We start from the raw sequence: 18,245 nt of genomic DNA, 5'->3' as shown, positions 1-18,245 counted from the left end.
ATATGTGCAGAATATGAGTAACACCATTTCTACAAATACTGCCAGGCAATCACCTTTTCAGCACTCACAAGGCAGGACAGTCAGGGCCTTCAGCTGGAAAATGGCTTTGGTGATAATGGGAAAATAGGCATAGGAGAACATTTCAACCAAATATATATATTGGTTTGGAAATACTGCTGCTAACCATGAGGGGAATGTATATCTTAGCACCCTTTCTCCTGCCCACACCAGGATGTCTAGTTGGGCTGCAGGTCCCAGGTGTACCATTTAGATCTCCGCTTAGCACGGGGAGGCAGCGGGGAGACTCTGGCTGTAGTCTTTATAAAGGATGCATTTGACTCAAAAATCCCACTAATAATTAAAAAAAAAAAAAAAAAAAAGATCTGCAGTACTTAGAAATGACTTGGCACTTTCTGCAAGAAGCTTACATCCTGGCTAAATTCAAATATAGGTAATTCCAGGCTCATATCTGAATTGGATTGCGTTGGGGTCTCCCACTTATAATCCTAAATTGCTGGATAGGCTGCCATATGTCTTAAACAGCTGCTGCTTTCAGAGTTAGCTGTAAAACAAATGTTACTATCTTCAGCATTAAGGACTTCCATGACTGTAGATAATCCTCCAATTTGCAATAAACGACTAACATCTCCGATCTAGAGTATTTAGATACATGCTCAGCTTTAGGACTTTTAGAAAACATGGATCCAACTTTGCATAGCCACAGCTCAGCCTTGGGGCTTGTACTAAGGGCAGATAACCAACAGCGAGTTGTAACTTCATTGCAGGAGTGAATAAAATGGTTCCTACACAGATACGCAGAAACCCCTTTTCAAAGTTGTAGGTAAAGTCAGTGGGTGTTTAATCTAAGTAAGAAATGGATACAAAAGACATATCCAGCAATGATCTTGTAATTTTCAGATTCTTTGAGGTTCTGATATGTATATGCATTGTTTCTTCAGCATTACAACCATTTAGGCACTCAACAACTTAATTTTTCAGCCATGCAGGTGTCAGAAGACACTCCTCAGTCAAATAAGCGCACATCCTATGCCTGTACAGCCATTTTCAAATCTTCCAGACATATTCTTGCACTGCAGTAAGCAACTGCAATAAGTTTAAGATGATGCCCTGCATCCCATGCAAGTAGCATGTGCTCCTCATACTATTGCAGTTGCTGCAATGTGCTGTGCTTACCCAACACAGCTCAGTACAGAGTCTCCTGCAGGGGAGTTAGACAGATTTAGCAATCATTTTGGAAAACCAACCACCTGTACACACATGGTTGGTTACATGTAATTATATTTTAGCAGCTACTGGTGTATTTCACAAATAAAGTTTTGGTCTGTTTTCCCTTGTTTCTTTCAGCTAGGCGTTACCTTAAGACCCCAGTGGAAAGTTTTCTCACTTTTGCTTTGCTGGTGAGGAAGGTCAACCGAGAGGAACAGAGAAGGAGGTGCTGAGTGGAATCAAAGCCCTGGCTGTGAGGTGCTGGTAGCACGCTGGGGAGCTCATCACAGCCCTCTTGGCCCAGTCATCAGGAGCTGATCAGTTCTCCTGGCTCTGTTGTTTATACTTTCTGCAATTACATTTGTAATGTCTGAAATGATCTGAAGTATGTCCTTTGTACAAAGAAGGACTATGCCAATAAAAGCGATGTAAAATCCATGCAAAAAAAAAGCGTATGTTTAGAGATGTGACACATGGGATTTCACCCTCCTGAACTGTATAATATTGTCACTGAGGGCAGGTTTTGTCATCATGCTTCTTAGGCCTTTATTTCTTTAGAGACATACACTTTTGACTTATTTAGTCACTTAAAGATCCCGATCTTCTTTAAGCCGGGTGTTTGGCACAGAAAGGTCAGTTGCTGGAACATTTCTTTTTGCTTTGCGTTGCTTTGTCTATGAAGTAATCACTGTACCAAATACAGTCATGATCTTTCAAGACAGACTGGCTTGCATGCAGGAAGCAGGACTATGTATTTGGGTTTCATGGGAATCTAACCATGCACGGGTTTAGGTTCCATGGGAATCCAGCAAAAGCTACTGAAAACGCGTGCTCCAGAAATCAGCGTGTCTTCCCATACATGTACAGAAACTAAAGCTTGAAAATCATTAAATCATTCAACCTGACGTCTTAAAATCAGCTGTCAGTAAATTTTTCCCAGATACCTCTTCCAGGCTGCCATCACTTCAATCTGATTACAGCCTGTCAGCCTGAGAAAGCCCAGACTGTGGCCACAGCAGACAGAGGGAATGGATGGAGGTGCCACCAGTCCTGAGGACCTCAGTGTGTCAATAAACCCACTTAGGTAAGGTGCATGGAGGTGAAACCTTGCTGTGACATTTCAGATGTTTAGTGAGGGCCGAGCTCAAACCACGTTTTTTCCCTTAGTTGACATTGTGAAGGCTTCCTTCCTCTTTTCTGCTCCTGATCTTTGTGAAGCCTGCAGGAACTTTACAGCCTTCAAATCTTCAGCTGTCAAAACTGGCCAGCAAGGCCAAAAGGTGTTAGAAGAGAGCAACAGGATGACTTAGCCAGAAGAAACTTTATGCAGTTAAAGACGAAACAAAATAAATCGCTCATCATCATCATCACACAAATTTATTCCATTTTCTGAAATTCAGTACATAATATGGACACCTTAATGTTTGCTCCTAACAGAGGTTTGTACTTCTAGGTTTGTACTTCTCAGATATCTGAACTACTCAGCTCTCAGAGATAAAACTCTGGCCTGGGATCTGAGACACCTCAGCTCCCTGCCGCTGACCTTGTGTGTGGTCATGAGCAGTCCCACAGGCCAAACTTGCCAGTGCAATGAAGACATGGGGAGAGGCAGAAGGTCCAATGTTTCAGACCCCATGGAAGCCATGGCAACAATTCTATAGATGTGGTTTTGCTTACTTTATCAAAAAAAAAAAAAAAAAAAAAAAAAAAGGAAAAGCCCTATTTTGCCAGTATATGCCAGGCCTATGTGAGGATGGACAACAACCTGGCAGCTTTTTGAAGGGGTCCTTGCCTCCATGAGCTTCAGACACATCCCAAAAGTGGAATAGTAACACTTGCTTATTTCACTGATGTGTTCTGGAGACAAATGCACTAAAAACAAAAGGACATTCACAAATGAGTGCAAAAAACCATTCACTGGAAGCCCTAAGAGTTAATTAGCTCAGCAGTGCAGACAGAGCAGCCCCTGACTGCAGTCAGTGATTCGTTCTGCCTTACCGACAGACTGTTCCTCAGGAAAATCTTCGGCTTGTGTTTTTTCCCTGAACATGCACAAAATGTTTTAAAGTGACTCATGAGGAAAAAGCTCTTATTGGTAACAGCAGGAAAAAAATATGAGTCAGGCGGAGGTCATGCTGAACCTCTGCCTGGCCTTGCTCCTCCGACTGAGCATCGATTGTGCAATCTCAGCACAGAGAAGCTCTTGTTTCCTCCCATGCTTTAATCGTGTGGTCCCGTTCCCGACACCGAGACTAGTGCCAGATGTGAGGGTTGGTCACACTTCACACATGGCTTAGCAGTGCTGCAGGGAAGCACATCCCACTGAAGACGTTTCATGGTGTGCTTGTTTACAACTCTACAAACAGGCGTTTTCAAAAGCAAGCAGTCTGGGTGGCAGGTATTGCACCTGAAGGCTCAGTTGGAAGAGAAGTCAGAAGGTCTCTCTTGCTCAGCAACTCCATGGCTTACATGGGACAAGTCTGCCTGGAGGCCCCATTCAGCCAAGAGTAAGGCCTGTACCATGCAACCAGAGGCTCTCCTCCCTGTCCTGCTGGCCAAACCACCATCCCCTGCAGCATGGAGCCAGGAACACAGCTGTGACACCAATCCCACTCTTTGCTGACCTGTCTCCATGGGGCTCAAGAATGATAATGTCACACAAAGACCAGCCACCAGCCCACGGGCATGGCCAGGCTTCACCAGTCTAACTCCTTTTAATGGAGAGCACCTGCTGCTGCTCCTGGAAGAAGGATGAGTCCCCACTTCCTAAACCTCCAAAGCCCATCCGACACGCAGGTGGGATACAGATGGAAAGGACAGAGGACTGTGCACTCCACTGACAGATACCCATGTGAATCCATCTCTTACACACACACAAAACTTGCTTCTGTTAAGCAGGTCTGAAGCACAAAATAAAATGGCCAAAATATACAATCCACTTCCCTTTTTCAATCAACACATGATCTTGCTTACAGCTAAGGGATGTATACACAAAACCAGCTACATGGTTCTGATGAAAGATTTATCTAACTTTTTGCACAAACCAATCTGTAATCCAAACCCTATAAAATGTTTCACAATTTGTAGAAGATCTTTCATTGATGTATTAGATTTAAACACTTACAGAAAACATCTCACTTTGAAGGACCTAAAGGGAAACTCTTTCTGTGTGGTGCTGAGCCAGTTCAATTAAAAACAGAGAAGCTCATGAAGGAAGGGGAGACTCTTCAAGCAGAAACACTGAACTAAGGGAACCTTCAGGGCAAATTATGGTACCCTCAGACAGGGCAAATTATGGCACCCTCACCAACTGCATGGATACTGAGTATGGACTTCAAGAAAGGTTTGCAAGAAAACAGCACACTTTAGCTTGCTTAGAAGGTACAAACCCTTGAATATATTTGTTTAGAAGAAGGAACACAGTAAGTAGTTTTGGGGAGGTGTAGCGTTTCTTTTTTTTTCTCCCCTTGCTAATTACTTTAGGTGTGATCAGCCCTAATTACTAAGTATAAAAGAGTAAGGGGGGATAGATTTTTCAAACAGGCAGGAAAAAAAAATTATATTAAAACCAACACAGAACAGGAGCTTGGGTTTCAAGAAAAATAATAAGAGAGTTAATATTTGTGCCAAAATGACCAGACAAGCTATGACTACAGATCTGTGTCTCTGAGGGAATCTAAACAAACACAAAAATCCCCAGTAGTTTCACAGATCTCACTGTATCCAGTGAAAAAATGCAATGCTTTTCTTTCTTCTTTTCTTTCCTTTTTTTTTTTTTTTTTTTAAAGAAAATCCTGGACTCTTGTCAAGTGTAGCTGTTGTTTTTGAAACTACTTCTGTTTTGAGATTGATACTAAATCATCAGTGTGATTAAAAGCAAAGGATCTGTGTTTTTTTCTGCACCCTTGCTCATCCCCTCCCCACAAAAGCAGACGATGTCTTGCAGACCTGTAAGAGCCACTGTGCCAGGTGCCTGTTAAAGCCAAGCCAAATTTCCAGGCTTGCCCAGAAGGCACTGCTGGGCTAAAAATCCCTCTGAATTGCTCAGCAGGAGGCTATTAGCATCCCGCTCTGACTCTGCATTTTGACGCGTATACATTTGCCATGGTTTCGCCCACCAAATGACTTCTGTCATCTGAAGCATCTGTTGAGTTCAGGCTTTTGCTTAAACAGTGTGACAAAGCTCCAGCTGGCACCGTGTTTTCCAGCATGCTAACGAGGTTTATTCCATCAATACCTGTGAATTAAGTAACAGAAGAGTGGGAACCTAATACTAAACCCCAGATGTCAGGCAAGGGAGGCACTTTGCAGGGCTCTGTGCAGGCAGAAGGAAGCCTCCTTCCTTCAGCAGGAGTTTCCCACTATCCTGGGGAAGAACCACACTCCCTTGCAGAGTATTTTCTTATCTCTGATCTTTCCACTTCTGATGCCAGGAAAAGTCTTGTTTTTCCTACTGCCCCTCCTCCATGCAGCCCCTGCCCCAGTTTGGCAGCACTGTCTGTTTCCCCAGGTAAAAAATCACCCCGACCTCCTCACAGCCTGAACTGCTGTCACAGACATTTGCAGTTTCCCTACTATAGCACAGTGCTGAAAAGGGAAGCAGAAATCAAAATGCTGGCTTGGAAAAAAGATAATATTGCATCACAGGCTTGGTAGTCCATAAAAGACAGAAGGAATCCACCGCCTTCTCTGCAAACATCATCAAGATAAAGGAGAGGTGCCTGGCAAGGAGGTGACCTGAAGTTCAATGTTCAGAGCACAAAGAGACTTCAAACCGGCTTTTGGCATTCTCAGGTGAAGTGAAAGATGTGGTCACACATTGTAAAATAGGAGGAAAATTGTTCTCCTGACTTTTCCTTCCTTCCACTTTTCAGGCCACAGAAACCCCAGCTAAAAATACTTAACTCTATTTAACTGAAAATAAATAAATCACATTTATTTTCTGATATTTAAAGCTCAAAAGGAGATGCTTTTCAAAATGTTTATTGGCTTGTGAAAACAGTGGGTTATTTACTGAATCTGTTCTGCACCCTTAATTAGTGCAAACGCCAGTAGGGAAACTTCCTGCGTGCTTTCTCCCATGCTGACCTTCTGCTTGAGAAAAATTCCCTAGCGAAAATAAATTTTAATTCCCTCCTTGAAATCAAACATCTGGCTTCGGTTAAGGAGGCGCGTAACCCTGTCTTTTGTGATATTTGGATTGCAAGTGCTCTGGAGCAGGGAGTATTTTCTTTGTTATTCGCTGCTGAAACTGATAGGGCTTTCGGTTTACAGATGTAATAATGACAATGCTACCATGAAGGATGATAATGTGATTAATATTGGTTTATCATTCAAAATGCCAAGTGTAAATACCAGCTCACATCATATTCTATCGCCCTTCATCTTTGTAATTAATTTCTAACCTACTCTAAAAGGTACTGAATATTGTCCTACCCAAGAGCCAGAGCTCATAAACAGACCTAAATCCTCAAATCCTCATTGGAAAGTGGAAGTCAACAGCGTGCCAGTCTCCTTGGTTTCCTCAGAAACATAGTACGGCTGATATCAAGTGCATCACTTTAGTGAGAGACACAAAAAACGCACATGGACTTAAAAAGTGGGAGGCGAATGAGGTAGAACTGTATCCAGCACATTTTCATTTAGTTTGCTGTTCTTCGCTTCTCAGAGACCTGGTGGGATGGATGGACCAGGGCCCTCTGGCAAAGTCAGAAAAGGCTCTGTAATGGCCTACGAAATATCTATGCCTTAGATGCAAAGGATTTAAGAAAGCAAAAGCTAGGCTAATGACAACAGTAAATGCTTGCTTTGCCTGTATGCCTCTGATTCTGATCAAGCAACAAAGAGAAAAAACATTGGAGAGCAACGTGATTCCCTGCTTGCAAGAGATCTGCTTTTTGATAGATCTTGTGCTTCCAGGAGCGAGAGGGACAAGAATTCTTAACACAAGTTTGAGCACTGGAAATATTCATGTGACGAGTCCCAAGGGCTTATAAACAGCAGCAGATGGGCAGGCCCTTAATCAACAGCTTGAGAAAATCACCCTGATGTCACTGCTGGAATCGGATGCCTCTCCCAGGATGTGGTACATATCCTTACCAGCAAGGTGGAAACCTCATGCTGTGGGGACAGGAAAATACCCTCACTGTGGCAAGTACATCTTTATGATAACAAGGGCTCAGTAAAAAAGCATTTATCATATTGTATTGTCCACTACTAAAGCACCATCCCCACGTCAAAAATGTCACAGCTGAAGTAGTTTCACATTCCGATAAGCTACAGTGAGTGACAGAAAGTGGTCCAAAACTCAGCAAATTGCCTGGAGTTTTGTTTGACCCAAGAATAACAGGTTCTGTGTAATCCTCAGGTCCTTGGGGCAGGAAAAAGAGGAATAGCCGGAACGTTTCTGCCTTTAAGAAGATGCTGAAACATCTTCCAGGGGAGACGTGATCAAGAGGAGGTAAAGGCAACTTCCAGCAATATTGATATCCCCTGTGCCAAGTACAAAAATGGAAAGTCTATCTTATCTTTTAAAGGCAAACATCTGAATTTTGAAGAGTAATGAGCCAACATTATGCAACCACCTAGTCCCCAACAAAATGGGCTGCTTTTCAATCTGGAGTTGTCTAAAAATAAATGTGGGAGGACTGTTTTCCCAAAAGGGTAATGGTTACGAACACAACTCAATGTCCACTTACAAAAATCTTTTCTGCATACCTACAACAGCACTAATGATTATCCAAGGAGAAGGGTTTATTTTAATCTCATTTACTATTAGATCCTCGTCCATCCTTCCCCTTTACATTCCTATCAGTCTGAATAGTAAATATAGATGAACATTTTTTGTTTGTTTGTTTGTTTCGCTTGTCATCTTTGCCACTGTGTACATTTATTTGTATATAACTATCGGTTTCTATGCACACAGCAATGTATGTGCATGCACGTGCACATATAAACACATTCACACGGGTACGTGCATATGTATGTATGTGTACATACACGTACAGTGACACAACCACCACAAGAGGAATTCTGTTTGATTCATGTGCTGATATTTAAATTTAAAAGATGGAACTGTATTGGTCTGTTTGAACATTTTTCAACCATGATTACACTCTGTAAGGATCACAATTTATACAGAAAGCAATTGTGACAAGGAAGGACCAGATGTGACAGAGACAAAGGGGAAAAACAAAATAAAAGAAATAGAAATGATGGCTTGCATTAGTTTCTGGCAATTGTGTGCAATCAGTGGGTAGGGGAATGGCTCCCTGCACTTTGGATTCTTGGGCTGGATGTTGTAAACACCCTGTAGAAGCTTTTATCTATCGGTTTAGTTTCAGCCTCTGTCCTTAACAAGTCTTTACACGCACTCCATAAAGGCAAGTCCCATAGCACCTTATTAACTTGTTTATTCCTTCCAGCTCTCTGCATTCAAACTAAATCACATTATGCAATTAGCTGCTATGAAAACAAATGAAACGTATTTTGTTTTTGCATGCTCGAGCATCCATTCAAAATCTGTTCTCCTCAAAAAGTATGTGGTTGATTTAGGATCAATCTGATGTCTCAATTATCCTGTCCTGCAAAAAGAAGCTACAGCTGAGGTTATGTTTAAAACCATTGAGATGGTGCAAAAAATCTGTGACTCAAACAGAAGGTTTTGATGATTTGGGCAACCTCATCGTCTTTCCCATAGGAGAGAAAGAATTCATTATTTTTAGGAGGTAGGTATAACAGGGGTGGTCTTGACATGCCACAAGGTTCATCCTGTAGGATATTTGCATTTTTTCTGTTGAAAAGTCTAGCCTCCAAACTTCAGTGTTCAAGTGATTCAATAATTAGCAACTTCTGGCAAAAATAAATAAATAAATAAATAAAAAAGGCAGCACATCTCAGCTATGCTGCATGACATTTATTTGTATGGGAAAAGGAAAGAGACAGTTACCATGTAAACAAAAGAAAAACAAGAACAAAATCTCACTTGCTCAGCTGAGCTCATCACCAGCTAAACACAATTTTGATCAGCATCAACAGCAGGATCTGCTCCGATGGAATTTACCTTAAAAGGAAATTTGGGGGTTTACTGTTATCAGAGGGGCTGAACAAATGATGCAATACCAACAACGAGAAGAAACTCGAACTATTTGAAACTGTTGATTTTAGCATGCATTTGCTTTCTAAATGTGTAATATGCCCACTGTGGCTGTCATCAGAATGACTCTGGATGATTTATTTCGTGACTTTCTTATAAGAGTCAGCTCATATAAGCCTATTTCCAGCGTTAATGTATTCCCAAAAAATGCAGAATGAGGGCATACGCTGGGTGTATCGTAGGTCATAGAAAAAAATTAACCCAAGAAGTCCAAGAAGGCTTCCTGGTTGTCTGTCTCTTATCAATGTATTTCAAGTGGGCAGACTTTCAACTTACCTTTTATGTTGTTGGACGCTGAACTCAGTCACAAAGTGCCATCCTTCAAGTCATGGCAAAAACTATTGATGTTCCAGGGTATACAGCAGGTTACTTGCCTGAAACCTACCATGGGATTGGGCCTTTGCATTCTTCTATCAAGCATAGTGCATGGAGGGTGTATGAGGTTCCCTTTAAACCAAATCACGTATACTGTGTGGGTAACAAAATGTCATCGAGACAAACATTAGAAAAATCCTTAGTCCTCCTCGAAGAAAAGGAAAAATATTTTTGCATGCCACGTGAAGACAGGATTGTTAAGAGGGAGTATTTAAAAACAAACTAAACTTTAAATTATATTACAATAACTTCAAATTCCATTTCAAATAAGTTCAGAGTAATTCCCACTGTAAAATAAGTGGGATAAGTTTGAGAAAACACAACGCTTTCTTTCAGTAAATATTTATGGCAATACAGAAAGAGGAACAGAAACTTGGTCATAAATGTGCCAAGGTGTCATTAACATTTGCTCTCTCTGTATGAGCCATGGGTTCTTCCTCTTGGGGGAATCACAGTGGAAAACTGTAAACAAATTTTTCTGCACAGCATCATAAAATAAATTCCCAGTTCTGTATTCAGTGCTGGGGATATTGCCAGGCAACAGGAAATGATTGCTATATCTTGGGAGAATGCCGTGAATTTATTATTTTTAGGTCATCCATCAATGACACAATGAAAAGTTTCGCCTAGGTTTTATTCCAACAAGCCCATACTTGAAAGTAAACAGATGTCCAGAAACTTCAGCAGATTATAAAACAGAAATTAATCGCTGACGTTTATTAAAATCTGTAGCAGTGAAGTGATATTGATCAGTATGCAGTTTAATGGGGATTAAGAGTTTGGTTATGCCCATGTGGTGCTGACCTTCAAACTGCCCCATTCGGAGCTTCAATGAGATGTGTGAGGGCCACTTCCATGTCGAAGAGTTCCTGCATGCTCCGGACACACCATCACTGGAGCACTCACTAGGGGAATGTGCCAGGCACGAGCACCGGCTACGGCACAACTTTCTGGCAGGAACCTGTTCCTGATGGCAGTGAAGCCACCATAACCCTCAGCAACTTCCTCCAGTAGCTAATAACCATCGCTGCTAAAATAACCCCGCAGTTCTGCTTTCTGGAAGTTACAGCATCCATCCTGGGAACCTGCTATGGTTTTTTGTTGTTATATCAATTACCTCTTCTGCTTAGCACATTTTCAGAGGAAACGCTCCTAATTTCTTGTTAATCAAAGAGATGATTATGTTGAAAGGGTCTGGTCTTTCAGGCAAATAGGAAGGATAAAGCTCTTCCAGAAGCTATAAATTCAGTACGGGGTTAATGGAGGGTTTTATGGACTATTTGCATGCAGGCATATGCTATATGACTGTAATAGTCCTCTTCAGCTTCAGAATTTTAAAAACCCAGAGTTCTGTGTAAGTTACAATGACAAATGACTTCATTTTCAAACACTTTCTTAAAAATGTAAATGCATTTGTCATCTTTGAACATAAATCTACTAACAATTTGGTGTCATACACAGCATTTTAAAATATTAAACACTTTAAAGTTCACCCTTTTTAGTGGTGTTTTGTTTTGTTTGCCACTGGCTACAAACACATTTCCAGCCAGATTTTTCAGCTTTTCTGGCAGGATCTAATTTGTCAAGCTCTGGTTAGCTAGAGCACTTGCAACTGCCTTTCCATGCCCACCAGTTGCAGCCAACTAACATATGGAGACGCAATTAGGCTGAGCCCAGTTTTTAATTACTGTACACACAAGCAACCTCTGTTGGTACACACTTGGATGGAGGGGCTGGTCTTGGTGAAGGGGGAAATTAGGGAAAGCAGAGACAATGAGAGTGGGAAGGTGGGAGGGAAAGGACAAAGCTGCGTGGTGCTTGAAATAGCATTTGTTAATTGCATATAGAATGTAATGCCTCAGAAAGCCCCAATTAAGGCAATGGAAATGCAGAAGCAGTAATGCAGGGATGAATCATCTGACCTAAAATAGAGGGAATGGTGAAACATATAAGGGAAGAAAGTGTGTCATTTTAGCTTTAACAGAAAAATAATTCCAGCTACATTCTTTCAAAAATTTTTGGCCAACAGAAACCAGAAGACAGTGTTGGTTACTACAGCTTTACCCAGGTACAGTGGAGAATTCTATCTCTGTCTATTCTACCAGAAGCTATAGTTTAAAATGGACAGCTCTGCCCTTCTGCGGGTATCCGGCACAAAAACTAGCCAACCAGCCAAGTACCACACGTGCCGGCCAACCTCCAGTCTGCAGTGACACCGTCCATTATGGAGACAAAATAATCTAAAAATCAATTAATCAACTTTTATAAGTCCAGCATGTCATAAATTACAGAGTCCCCTTTCACTTTCTCTCTTCCCGGTCAGCGTTGTACTAATAAATAAAAGGAGGTCACAAATTAGCTCTCATCGCAGCGTAGGTCTGCAGCAGGTGTGAAGCAATGGAGAAAAGGTTCCCAAAGCAGAGAGCCTGCACATATTTACAATTTACAGCCCCGATTTAAATGAAAAAATGCCCAGCTGAAGGGGAGAAAGAACAAATCCAGGCAGCTGAGCAGCATGCCAGAGAGGAGAAGACAGCTCCTGTTCCACATCACACCTCCATGCAGATAGCTGGGAACAAACACAGCCCTTCAGTAACCCCAGTGTTCATTGACAAGATTGTGGGGTCAGAATCCTTCAACCACTGATGTCAGGATTTAGGACTTGCTCTAAATCACAGCAGCCAACCTCTTCCTCTAGCCTGGAGAGCACCGAACCAATCTCCTCTGACAGCATATCAGGTAGCCCGTATGCCATCCTGGCAGCAGGGCAGCCTCCACCTTTTCCCACTTCAAATACCTGCATCCTCCACACGAACGGGAACAGCTTCCTAATGTGTGCAAAAAGAGACATATACTGCGTGTCTTGTGGTAGCGCGTCTCGTGCACTGAATGCTGAGCCTTCGCTGCAGTCTGCCCAAAAGCAATTGCCTGCCAGGTAGAGGTGCACATTTTCAGCAAAATTGGCTGGATCGTGCAGTACCCGTGCATTTGCACCACCTTACAACCCTAGATCAGTCTCAAGAACTGAGGTCTTCCTTTCTACGTTCCCATCTCACTGGCTGAGTTTGTAACTCCGAGGCCAAGTGAGGACTGGTGGTGCAAGGCTTGCCATCGAGGTAGCTGTGTAGGGAGCTCCCTTGGATCTTCAAACTTTGATTAAAACTCTGAGTAGTTTGGCAAGGGCAAAAGTTTGAAAGATTTTGCTTGTTTCTTTGTCTATTTTTCAATCCCAATGACAGCACCAAGGCAGATGTTGTAAGAAGTCATCGGCTGGTGAAGAGTCTGGCAACCAAAGCAGCGCGATACTTCTACAGAGAGGCAGCCGGCCTCTGTTGTCCATACATAATTGTCTCATACGTAATGAACTGCCACAGGGAAGTGGAGGAAGAGCATCACGTAGGCAGAAAAGCAGGTCATGTGAAAAGGCCTTTTCCAGAGCAATGTTTCATATTCCCCAGCCTTCCTACAGATTTTGGGCAGTCAGAACTATAAAGCAACATTGACAAATATAACCCCTTTCTGGTTTCATCACACAAGGAATGTAATTTGGTGGTACAGAACTGATAGTAAGAAAATCAGCCAGTAGCATGAACATAAAGACATCAATAATTCAGTGTCTTTGCTTATTTCTGCTATGCTGCTTTAACTTTCTACTCAGTGGTGAATAAGTCAGTACTGCGATGACATCAGTAAGGCTGCACGGGCCATCAAACTGCAAAAGCTGACCGACGCTTGTCACAGGGCAGCATTTCTGTATTCACAGCCCCAAAGAAAGTTTCAGTTCCTGAACTCGTATCACGGTCATGTCTTTAAATATGCACAGAAGGGCACTACATTAAGTTTAAAGTTGTTAGAAAATGTTATAAAATGTGTATTTTGTAGTCGTAGGAGCAGCAAGTAAACATCCTATGTGAAATAGCCTACTGACATTAACAGCACCCTCAGGTACAGTGAATGCAATGCTTTTAGGCTGCATATACTAAAAAATGCCATATAGAAATAACACAACTCTTCCAACACCGTTTGATGAAGCAAACAAATGCAGGCAATTTTTCAGTAAGCCAATAGGTTTGCTTCCTAGTGTTTGTATTTTCTGCTTAGTGGGAAATTACCACAAATCATTTCTAACATTTGGATATAGCCTTCTGAAGAGAAAAACAATCTACTCGTAATACCCCACATTTTTTGTCATCTTAACAATGCACAAACAAAATGCACTTGCTGCAGCTCCGAAAATTGCTACTCATCTCTGCGTAATCTCTCCCCCCAGAAGATTGCTGTTTGAGGCCAAACTGCCTGCTTGCTGCTGAGGAATTAAGGCATCAAGCTGACTTCTTAAATATTCCACCATACGAGTAGCTCTTTGGTGCTCTCTGATTCACTTATAGACAGACCTAGCGAACCGAGACTACATTCACAGCGCTCCCTGCCAAGAAATTTGATCCCTAAAGCCACGTTTACAGGAAAACAAGACGATAAACATAACTATTGTGCTAATGCAAAATTTCCCACTGTCAATCCATTTATTTTTTTTCTGAAAATAAACTTTGTTAAGCATATACAAAAGCATGAGCCCTTTTATATATACATATGTATATATAAAACAAGCATGAAACACTTCGTTTTGCTTAGCTTTTCTTCGTTTGGCATTAGCGTATGGACAGAATTATGGAATACGCTTGCCGTATCGTCCGTCTTTCCATTTGCTCTTTCCTAAATTTCCATTCTTACACTTCGTCTAAAATAAAGAGCCAGGATGCACGCATTCATAAGGAAATCAAAGCTACTTTGTAGAACTGTCTTACACATGCCCACTGTAATCAGAATACTTGGGGTTTTATTTTTAGAAGACCTGAGAAGCCAAACTGCAGCTGCAGTTAACCGTAGCTGTGAAAACTGATAACATGAAAACATTCCCTATCTGTTGCACCATGACAAATTCTGTATTTCAGTTGGTCTGGCAGCTTTTATCAACATGCTTCTAAAAGCATCCCCGAATGGCTTACTAGTTGCAAGCAAAGATACATTATTCTTTTAAACAATAAGGGCGGTACCCTGACCAGCTGCCTGCTTAGAGAATGCATGCCTTAATACTTTGTAGCCTGTTATTCCCCGAACCATTGTTTGACCCACGGAACTATCACCTTTTTAAGTATGCATCTGCTTACTCCTATTGAGCAGTTTGCTGTGGTAATATCTAGCTTGTCGTTATCTGGCAGCTTTTATCTGAAACTGTCCAAGCTGCTAGAATCATGTGGATTCGGAGTGGAAAATATTAACTAGATTCTGCTATTTGCAGAAGTATGAGGGTGACAGCTAAAAAAGCTCAGAACTTGGCACTACGAAACTGCAAAAACAGGGATGAAGAGGGGAGTTTCACATTATATTGTATTATAGCTATTTTCCTGTTAAAAATTTAAAACTCCAGGAAGAGTTTTGTTTGTGTAGCATGCTTTGCATGGGTTATGGAAACACTGTTATTTCTGTGATATTCACGTTGCATACCTTACTGCCTGGTTGTCAGTCTGTTCCCATTCTCTGACTAGTGAGTGTCATATTTTTGTGATGAGCAGTGACAGTTCTACCAAGAAGGAAGAAAATTTCCTTTTAACAGTCATGATGGGAAGTTTCATATGAACGTGCAAGAACAAAAGCAAAGATAAAACACATGTCCTTTTCCATGGACACCTGTCAGCATTGAGAAACTGGTGGAAAATTGTATCTATGTATTTTGGCAAGTCATACTTTACCTGTGTTTTGGCAGAGTATTTGAGATCAATAAAGCAAGACCTCTGGTATTTCCAGAAACATATGCTGCATTCTGCAGTGGCAGAGGAACGGGTTCATGCAGCCATTCTCTGCGTGACAGGTGACAGTGCTTCGCTTCCCAGAGGTCCTGGGATTGCAGGGGAAGGGCCGGTGTGCCCTGCAGCATTAGCGCCTGCTCCGCCACAGAGTCTTGGGGGCCAACCGGGGGAGCTGGCACGCTTTTTAGAAATTAATTAGCTCCCTCTCCAATATGTCATTGGCAGTAATAATTCCAAGGGTTTTGGCGGAAACAAGACATCATACGCTGGCCCCTGGGGTACTGTATTTCTGCTCTTCCAGCAGCTAGGAGAGAACCGTAGCGTTTGAGAAGCCACACTGCCTGCAAGGAGAGGACGGGGCAGCAGCATATCCTGCTGTATACGTGGCATATACATCCACAGCATATTAAGCCCCCAAAGTTCAGAACGGACAGAAGAAAGATTCAGAAAATTTACCAAAATTAAAAAAAAAAAAAATTGCATCCACACCCCATCAAGGTTTCCCCTCCAAAATGAAGCAAAATTAAACTGCATGACATGCCTTCTGACACCCCTTCTTTATCCTCTCTCCTCCTCTTCCCCCAAATCAAGCTATTCTCTGCAAAACTCTTTCTCAGATGCTGACATGTGGGTGCCAAAGTGTATCTGAGAGACTTCTAAAACTGTAAAATAAAATAACCCAATGTCATTAGTTTTAAATCAATGGCACATGGTCTAAACCTTCACTGTAAAAAAAATGTAGGGGCCTACAAATCAAGACGTTTGAAACTACAGATCTAGAAAAAGCCTAGCTCAAAGATATGATCTTCTTCCAAATATTGTTATATTTTAAATGAAATAAATGTTAACATTACAAACTGTACAGCATACGCAATTTGGCCCTGTTGTAAAATACATTTACATCACAAAAGAGTAGCTTCTTATACATAAACGTACAAACAAATCAAGTGTTTAAGTTTTCATATATATGCTTCCTCACCAGGTCCATATATAATCATTCATATTTTTTATATAGTTTGCTTTATATTCATGTTCTGCAGGGGACTGTGTTTTAACAAAATTCCAGTGATTAATCTCGCTGGCAAGAGTGACTAACAGTTAATCTGAGCAGCAATTGGATACTCTGAATGGAAAGCAAACCTTTTACTGATCAAACGTGCATCTGGTAATAACAGCTGCAGCCACACATATATAGAGGGAGAATACATTGCTCGATCAAAGCATTTAAAATTAGATGTTAAAAAAAAATCATAACCATGCCATTCTTAAAGAATGAGAAAGTATTCAAACAATTGTGAATGAACACATTTGACAAAATTAACCTGCTTAAGAGACAACTCAAACCCCAGCTAGCTCTAGCACGTGAATTCCTTGCCTACATTTCATTACAATCAAGAAAAATCTGACTTAAGGGAATTAAGGCATCTACACAATGTTAATAATGTCAATGAAATGCCGCCAGATTGAGTCTTGTCTCTCTTGAAACCACAAAACCTTTGAGAATTATCTTCAAAATTTTCTCAAATCATCTGTTTAAGGTAAGGACTATAGAGATTAATTGCTCTCTGCTACCAATATTATACAAGCCAGTACACAGGCTCTCTTCAAACAGCTGCACTTTCCCTAGAGAAATTGGCAAATTAAGAAAATTGACAGTAGCTGCACAGAAAGGCCTATTTCTACATGTACGCGTGTGCGTAGACCTCGGAGAACACGGTCTGTTCAGCAGGTGATTCTAGTGTGGACGTTCCCCATCTGTGGCACAGGTCCCGTTGGAGAACTGTGGATGAGAAGATTACACAAGGCCCGTTTGTTTCTGCTTGGCTGATTTAACTGAGTACATATGAAAAAGGTTAGCAGGGCCTTGCAGGACTCATGATCACAGGCTGGTTTCACAAGCGCTCCGCTGGCAGCACTGTCGGTGTCAGCGCATAAACTGGTCTATCCTGACAGATAAAGCTGATTTCAGAGTTGCCTGTTCCCAGTAGCACGCTAGGCCCACGTGCCACGGCAGTAGCTGGCATACTCACGGAACAAACCAGACTGGGGATGCAATCTTGCTGAAACCAAGCAGCTCGCTTGGTTTTATGGGCTTTGAAGGAGCACTTGGGTTGTTAAATTTTTCATCTACATGCACGTGGCTGCCGCTGTTATTACCAGCTTGCTTAGTTTTTGTGCTGGCTCATCGCACAGCCACACTAACGTCAGAAGAGACAGTGTCACGAGTAAATTAAGGAAGGAAAACATCTCATTCTAACTCCTTCTGCAGGCAGCTTAAATCTCCTTCTAGCTTGTCAAAAAGTTCGCTACACCGACAGATGTGAGGGCAGAAAAGGCAGCTGGGGAGGGAAGAGCTGCACGCGGCGAGGGGCACATTGCCGTTTTCCTTAACGGGCTGTTCTCTCGTGGGGGTTTAGCCCATGCGCATCGAATCCCTGCAAGAAAAAAGCAAACAGAATAAGGTTTAAACGCAGCATTCTATTTCGGAGCGTTCACGCGACTCGAGCGCCCGGTTTGAAAAGGCGCGCGCGGCTGAGCCGTTAATCCCCTCAGCGCCCGCCGCCCCTAACGACGCGCTAAGGGGGCAAAGCCGACGGGGCGGATTAGCTTTACCTCACAAAATCCCCACACCGCCGCCTTCCCAGCGGTCGCACGTAAGCGGCGCCCCTTCCCACGTCAGC

General features: G+C 42.1%; 1 long non-coding RNA gene across 1 annotated transcript; it reads right to left on the bottom strand.

Annotated features, from left to right (window-relative positions):
• Positions 1 to 16,368: 16,368 nt before the first annotated feature.
• On the bottom strand, positions 16,369 to 18,242 carry LOC118160841. The gene is made up of 2 exons (XR_004747703.1): positions 18,178 to 18,242; positions 16,369 to 17,999 (listed from the first exon to the last, which is right to left on the bottom strand). It is a non-coding gene; the product is annotated as an uncharacterized LOC118160841 (long non-coding RNA).
• Positions 18,243 to 18,245: the final 3 nt, after the last annotated feature.

This window comes from Oxyura jamaicensis, chromosome 1 (genome assembly GCF_011077185.1).
Source record: "Oxyura jamaicensis isolate SHBP4307 breed ruddy duck chromosome 1, BPBGC_Ojam_1.0, whole genome shotgun sequence".
Taxonomy (NCBI): Eukaryota; Metazoa; Chordata; class Aves; order Anseriformes; family Anatidae; genus Oxyura; species Oxyura jamaicensis.
The sequence above is the reverse complement of the archived record's forward strand: the minus strand, read 5'-3'. Positions and strand labels throughout refer to the sequence as shown.